At 33.9% G+C, this 8,310-nt stretch overlaps 1 pseudogene; it reads left to right on the plus strand.

The window, feature by feature from the left end:
- LOC112411802 (uncharacterized) overlaps positions 1-5,524 on the plus strand; it is a 19,309-nt pseudogene extending 13,785 nt beyond the window's left edge.
- Positions 5,525-8,310: the final 2,786 nt, after the last annotated feature.

Raw genomic sequence — 8,310 nt, forward strand, 5'->3', positions numbered from 1 at the left:
ATGAGGAACCTCTATACCTTTCTCTCAATTTTGCTATGAACCTAAAACTGCTCTTTTAAAAAATAAAGTCTTTTTAAAAATCATTGAAATTAAAACCTCAATACATGATCTAAAAAGAAAAGCTGACAAAGCTGTAAACTAAAATAGTCAACTGGAAAATATAACCAAAGAGTTGTCTCAAAACACAGCACAAAAGCTATATAAGTTCAGGAAGGAAAAAAAAAGAGATTTGAAGGATAGATTCACAAATTCTAAATCACTGTGCTGTACACCTGAAACTAACATGATATTATAAATCAACTATACTGCAATAACATTTTTAAAAAATTAAAACTAAATTCTAAAAATTCTACATTTGCTAATAGGAGTAAAAGAAGAACAGAGAGGAATGGGTGAGGGTGATAATCAATACACACACACATAACTGTGGGAAATTTTCAGAACGTCAAAGATAAGAAAGAAATCCTAAAAGACTCCAGAAAAGTTCTCCTTCCATTATGAGCACTGCCTATATGTGTGCCACAAAAGATCCCTTGATTTGAGAGTAGCTCTAGGGGTTCCACTTCATCTGTCCTTAGACAGACTGTTCCAGAGAAGACTAATCAAGAATCAATATAGCTGGGTACCCAGGACCATTTGGGTTAAGAACCCCATCTTCCTCTAATCTAGTTCTATGCAGGCTCTCCACATAAAAAACATGCAGAGTGCCTACCATATGCCAGATGCTGGCCGAGACTTGAACCTAAAAGTCTACTGAAGGTATAATTATTTTTCAAAATAACGATACTTTCAAACATGCAAGGATTCTATTTACCATACACAAACTCACTCTAACAAGAATTTCTCAAAAATGTACTCCAGAAAAAAAAAATATCAGAGAGAGACTGGATATAAAAAGCAAGGGTGAACAAAAGAACCAGCAAAACTAATTAAATTTAAATAAACGTTGATTTCAAACAAACAAAAAATGTTAACAGTTTGGAACTCAAGACTTGAGAAGCGTTGGAGAAAGTGGAAAGTGACAAAAGCAAAACTACGTCAAGGTTTTCACATTATTTAGAGACAGGGTAGGGATAGCCCATACAATGGCAGAAAGATATACAATCACTATCTATGTTAAAAATTTAAGTGTAATGACTAGAAAAAAAGAAGTGGAACATATAACTTACAAACCACAAGCGGAGTGAAAAAAATGGAATAGAATAATCTGATCAACCAAAGATAGGCAGAAAGAGGGAGAAACAAATAAGGCACTGTATTGTAGAAAAACAAATAGAAAACATAAATAAGTCCAAAACACTGGTAATTATAATCTGGGTGAAGGATCGCTGTCTATTAAGAAAAGGAACTTAAATATTCCAGTAGAAAACCCACAAACTATATTTAAAAGACGTATCTAAAATAAGACAATACAGAAAGAGTGAAGATAAAAGTATAAGATACACTAAGCAATTCTCAGTATTAGAAAAAAGGAAACCATTTTAGACAAATGCACTAAAAGGACAAAAAGAGGTATTTGCCAAGAAAATGTAACACATGAACTTTTGGGCATTTCTAACAACACAGCTTTCAGGAACCAGCATATAAAACAGATAAACAAAAAGTAAGAACACTGAGTATTTGAATAATATAATTAATGAGTTTGACCTAATAGGTATAAAGTAGAACATTGAACACAACAAAGAACATTCTCCTCAGTCAGGGACACTCACAAAAGAATACTGACCACATATTAGGTCATGAAGAAAAATCTCATTGACTCCTGTAAAGCAGAAATCATACAAAGCTATACTGAACGATCACAATGAAATAAACTTAGATTCATCATCAAGAAGATAGCCCAAAAAATCTACATGGACACAGAAACTTTCCCCTAGACAGTAACTCATGTTTAAGAGAAAAATCAATATATAACTCAAAAACTACTTAGAAATGAACGACAATGAGACAATTGTTAAACGCATAGGATTTAGGTAAACAGCACTCAGAGGAAAATTTAGGGGCGTTCCATGACCCTGCTCTCCTACTTCTTGGCATCTTCCCCCAGAAAACATTTCCACTGTGCACAGAGGTATGCACAAAGGTTTTTATTGCATCGTTGTTTGTCGCAGTTAACACTCCCTTAAAGATGGATACTTAGGTTCTTTCCAGATCTTCCTAGCTCCATGTTATAGAATACTACTCAATACTTCAACAGAATATAGTTATACGTATTGAAATGGAAAATTTTCCAATATATAATGTTAAGTAAAATTTTTAATGCAGAAAAATTAAAATATTGTAACACAATTCATGTTAGAATAATTTAACAAAAATTAAAACTAATGTATTTCTACAGGTATAGGTCTATTTTACAGAGAAAAATGTCAGGAAGAATAGCTGAGGACTAGTGTGTTAGTTTTAGGTAAGAGAGAAGGATAGGAAGAATAAACAAACAGTAATGTTTGAATTTTTTTGAACAGGAAAGTATTTACATAAAATCTGTGTAATAGAAAAAGAAAAGTTAGCTATGTGAATTATCATAAAATAATCATAAAATTCTTCTGTTACAGACAAATTTTGCTGGAACCATTCATTCAGCTTACATACTAATTTTTGCTCAGGCAAATTTTGCCCAGAGAAGTTCTTATTAATAAAGCTAGCTTCTTTTCATTTACAACTTGGGGGGAAAGGAAAACATCAGAAAGTTTTCATTAATGGGTTTACTTAATTACATCATTTCACATTCTAAATTATCAGACTAGAAAAGCAGCTAAGATAGAAGGGGCAGAAGACATAAATAAAGCCCAATTTTACAAACCCTATTTATTGCTTAAGAATTGTGATGATATTGTCTGCAAAATAAATCTTCAAAGCACTCAGTTTCATCAGTGTCAACGCATTTTAAACACCTGTACCTTAGACTCAGCCTTAAACACAGGGTATCTTTTAAGAGAAAAAGTCATCAATATCATTAACTGCACAAGACAGGAACCAAAATGTAAACTACAAACATAAGAATGAAATAAAATGTTACATGAAGAAAGTGCAAGAAAAAAACTGCAACCCATTTCTCTAGCTCTACAATAAAATATTAAAATAATTCAGATACACTGGTTGTTAAATGGGGAGGGAGGAGGATGAATAAAAAAGTTATTCTAATTTAAACAAAATTAATAAAGAAATGTCTGCATTGCTTCTTTTCCTGTTTCTACTTCTAATCATTTATCATGCAAATGAAAGCAGTAATGGAAAATGTAAAGAAAACAAATTCTGCAATATAGTGAAACCCGTACCCAGCAAGAGATAAGACTGAATATCAGAAGGAAAGGGTCTGAAAATTAGCTGTCTGTACAATAACTGGGAGGGAAAACTGTTTTATTTAGCCTGGAGGGATTTTTTTGTAGCAAACTGACTAAATTAAAATCCAGTCTATTAAATCCAGTATCATACTAGAAAATGCCTTTTCCTTGCACTTTTAGATAAGTTTTCATTGATCTCATTTTATGCATGATTACATTTTTAATGAGTTGTGCAATATTTCCAGGCTAATTTTAAATCTCCTCTCTCCCCCTCCCCCGCCCCACTTACGGCTTGCTGGATTAACATTTCTGATAAATTGTTGGACCAGAAAGAAGGAGCATTACCAAGATGAAATAAACTACCTCCATTTTTTTGCAGCTCTAAAGCGATAATAGAATACAAATGCCCACTGTCTAATTATGTCACATCTTCCAATTCATTTCACAAAAACAATTATTTTTTCTTTATATAATAGGCATGTTACCTTGTATTCATTATAAATGACCCTGAACAGTATATAGTCTATTAGAATAAAAAATTCACCCCAACACTGATCAAGTAAACTTAGTGTATGCCAACTAAAAAGGAATGACCAAAAGAAGCAACTTCATAAACTAAAGAAAATGGAGACAATTAGAAAATCTATACACTAAGAAATAGTTTTTTTACATACTGACATTGTTTAAAATTAACTTTCAAATACAAAATAATACTGTTCATAACGCTTTAAAAGATCCATTCTCATATGAGACAGGAGGCTGAGAAAGCATGAAAACCTTAGGAAAGTAAGATAATTTTTCTCCACTAGCATCTTCAGGTCTATATGCCAAGAATAAAGATAATTTGATGGGAGTCGCTTGAATTCCAGCCTCTATTCAAGAAAGAAAGTCAGAAACCATTAAAATTGGGACCTATGACCAAGACTATTGTAAGAGTTCTTAACATCTATGCTTCTCCCACTTCAGCTATTTTTATAACTCTCTGTCTGATTCCTTGTGATGACTGAGAGTAAAATTCCATAAACAGATGAATACTTCTAATTCAAAGACTGATAACAAGAATAAACAAAATTAATTTCATTTCTATAGTGCTTACAAGAGATATACCTAAAAAACAGACCTTGAAAGATTGAAAATAAGAATACAGGAAAAGATTGGCCAAGCTAATACTAACGAGAAGAAAATAGTAATTTTAGTGATTTTTTGTAATTTTAGTATCAAAGTACAAATTAAAGCAAAAAGCTTTAAAAGGAAAATTCCGCAGATTTTATTTACATATATATATATATATACACACACATATGTGTGTATATAGATATACATGCATGTGTATGTATACACACAAACATACATACTTGGACATACATATGTGCATATGCATGCACAAAGTATTAACTTGTATGCTCCTAACACAAAATAGCTTCAAACTATAAAAGTCAAAAACTGACAATAATCAGGGGAAAGACTGAACACGTTAAATGGAGACCTGGAAGGTGTTAAAAGAGACACGTATTGAACTTCTAGAGATGAAAACTATAATGCATGAGATGCAAATATGGTGTATGGTATTAACAGGAGATTAGACAAAGTGGAAGCAAAGATTAATAAATTACAAGGCATAGCAACAAACCATCCAAAATGAAACAGATAGGACCAAGGAAAAAAAAACCCACAAGGAAAAAATGAACAAAGCAGCAGTGAACTGGTGGCCAGCCTGGAGAGTGTCACGAAGGCTTCATGCACACTACAAGAGCATAAGGTGGTGGTGGGCGGGGGGGCCTCCCGCCCACTCCCAAATGCCACTCACCACCCCTCTACCACATAAAAATCTCTGTACCTAATCATGCTGTGCTGATACTTTGTGTCTCAACTGAAGAAGATGAAGTCTTCAGGGGAAATTATCTACTGTGGGCAGGTGTTCAAGAAATCCTCCTGCAGGTGAAGAACTTCAGCATCTGGTTGCATCACAACTCTGACAGAGCGCCCACGTGTACCAGGTGTACCGGGACCTGACCATCACAGGCACTGCCACTCAATGCTATCATGACTCAGGTGGCCAGCACAGCACCTGGGCCCACTCAATCCAGATCATGATGGTGAAGCAAATCACAGCCAGCAGGTGCCACCTGCCAATAGTCAAGCAGTTCCACAACTCCAAGATCAAGTTTCTGCTGCTCCACTGAGTCCTACATCACCAGCTTCAATCATGCTTCACCAACAAGAGGCCCAACACCTTCTTTTAGATACAGGGCCCTCCCCATCCCTAGGTCAGCCAAAATAAACTCCTTGTGGGGAAAATCCCAAGAAGCTGAGTGAACCCCAACCATAATTATGAAAAATGAAGAAAACTAAAACACATCATAAGCAAATTGCTTAAAATTGGTGATAAAGAGGAAAATGTGAAAAGTAGTCAGGGGTGCAGAAAAAGAGACACATTATGTACAAAGGATGAGAAACAGCAGGTTTCTCATCAGAAGCAAGGTAAGCTAGAAAACAGTGCAACATCTTTAAAGTACTGACTAGGGTAGTGGGGGACAGGGAGGGGGAGGCAAGGGGGAGACAGTGAAAATAGATAGAAAAATGAAGGTGAAACAAAGACCTTATCCAAACATAAAAAACTGAAAGAAATAATCACCAATAGACCTGCACTATAAGAAATAGTAAAGTAAGTGCCTCAAACAGAATGAAAATTATACCAGATGAAAAGCTGGAGGTACACAAAAGAAGGAAGAGCACTGGAAATAGAATCTAGAAATGTAAATATAAAGACTTTTTAAAAAAAACTTTAATTTATCTCTTTAAAAGATAACTAACTGTTTAAAGCAAAAATAATAACAAGGTATTGCAGGGATTTCAACATACATAAAAATGAAATGTATGACAATAGTTTAAAGGCCAGGAGAGAGAAGAGAAATGAAAGTATACTATTGCCAGTCTCTTATACTCTAAGTGTACAATAGCAAAGATTGACTATGATATGTCAAAGATGTATAATATAAACACCAAAGCAACCAGTAAAATAAGTTATAATTAATAAGACAAAGAAGACAATATGGAATCATAAAAATATTAATCTGAAAGACTGAGAAAGAAAAGGAGTATAAAGGGAACATAGAACAGAAGGGACATACAGAAAACAAAAGCAAGATGGTCAGTTCAATACAATTATACCAATAACCATATTAAATGTAAATGGTCTTTAAAAACACAACTAAAAAGCAGAGATAATTAGATTAGGAGAAAAAAGGGATAGCACCAAACTCTATGCTGCTGCAAATTAAGAAAAACAAGTAAAAAGAATGAAAAAGATATTCTGTACTAACATAAATTTAAAGGAAGTAGGAGTGGCTATATTAATATCAGACAAAATAGATTTCATCATCCAGTATTTTAGGTCTAAGATACAGTACCAATTTCAATCTTGAATTAAAATCTTCACCCAGGCAGTGAAACAAGAACATGCTGTCATCATTACTGCCCAGCTCTTTTACTCATGCTATAGCAGTTGGAAGTCAAACTTTTAATGGCCTTTTTATGATCTTTTCTACTTCTACATCATGGTACTCTCTGAAAAATAACTAAATTATTGTAAGAGAATTACAATATTTAAACATCCAAATCTGACCAGTTTCTGCATATATTTGTCATTTTTATCACAGAAACAGGCTTCAGGGAATTAAAGAATTATAATAAAAATCCAAAGCCTGCAACTGAGCAATTTAACTTTTTAATGATGGTGAACAGTAAATACATGATCAGAAACATAAAATATTAACATCAAAGTGAAATACAGAAAGGCTGAGAAAGTACTAATGGCCTAAAGGAATGTAGTAGAGAATTTAAAAGACTATAAAGCTCACAAGAGAACATGACAAGAATCTAACACTCAAAACAGTAAAAACCAAACTTACATTTGCTTAACCTACTGAAAAATTCTCTGTATTCTGGACAGCCACAGTCTAAGACTTCAGCAATGAAAATATAATTAAGATATGCTAATATTGGACAAGAAAATAGTTAAGACCTGGGGATGTGGAAATGTCTTCCATACTGCTCAGGTGGGTAGTATGTGAATATGGGAAGGATTCTAGGGGTGGTGTGAAGAACTGCAGAAGTCCCAGAAAATGTTTTTGCTTTTAAAGAAGGCATAAATCAGAAAGGTGGGAAGTTTCCATTAACGGAAACACTTCATAGACCTTTGCCCTGCTCTGCATGCAGAGAACAGAAATATCTATTTCAGGGAAATTCTGTGAGCAGAACTCAGGGAAATCAACAAGTTTGGTGCAGCTGGCTTTGACAGAAGTTTCAAATAGAAGTTTCAAAATGGACCTAAAAAAACTACCATGTTTCATTGCAAAAGCACCAGCTTTGAAGTTGGAACCCTCCAGTTTTCAAACCTGGCTCTACAAGTTTATAAATTGTGAAAATTTGGTCAAGCCTCTTGCTTGCTCAACATCTCAGTTTTTTTCATCAATAAAATTGAATAATATCTTCCTCACAGGGTTGTTAATAAGGACTTGCTCATATACATAAAGAACTGAAGTCATGGCTGAGCACTTAGTAAGGCCTAACTAAACAATACCAATTATTAAAAAAAATCAGGACCAATCTCACCACTTTGATTCAACATAGTTTTGCAAGTCCTAGCCATGGCAATCAGAGACGAAAAAGTAATAAAAGGAATCCAAATTGAAAAAGAAGTGAAACTGTCACTGTTTGCAGATGACATGATACTATACATAGAAAATTCTAAAGATGCTACCAGGAAACTACTAGAGCTAATCAATGAATTTGGTAAAGTTGCAAGATACAAAATACACAGAAATCTCTTGCATTCCTATACACTAACAACGAAAGATTAGAGAAATTAAGGAAAACAATCCCATTTACTATTACATCAAGATGAATAAAATACCTAGGAATAAACCTAGCTGAGGAGGCAAAAGACCTGTCCTCAGAAAACTATCAGATAGTAATGAAAGAAATCAAAGATGAGACAAAGAGATGGAGAGATACACTATGTTCTTGG

This window comes from Neophocaena asiaeorientalis, unplaced genomic scaffold (genome assembly GCF_003031525.2).
Source record: "Neophocaena asiaeorientalis asiaeorientalis breed wild unplaced genomic scaffold, Neophocaena_asiaeorientalis_V1.1 scaffold678, whole genome shotgun sequence".
Taxonomy (NCBI): Eukaryota; Metazoa; Chordata; class Mammalia; order Artiodactyla; family Phocoenidae; genus Neophocaena; species Neophocaena asiaeorientalis.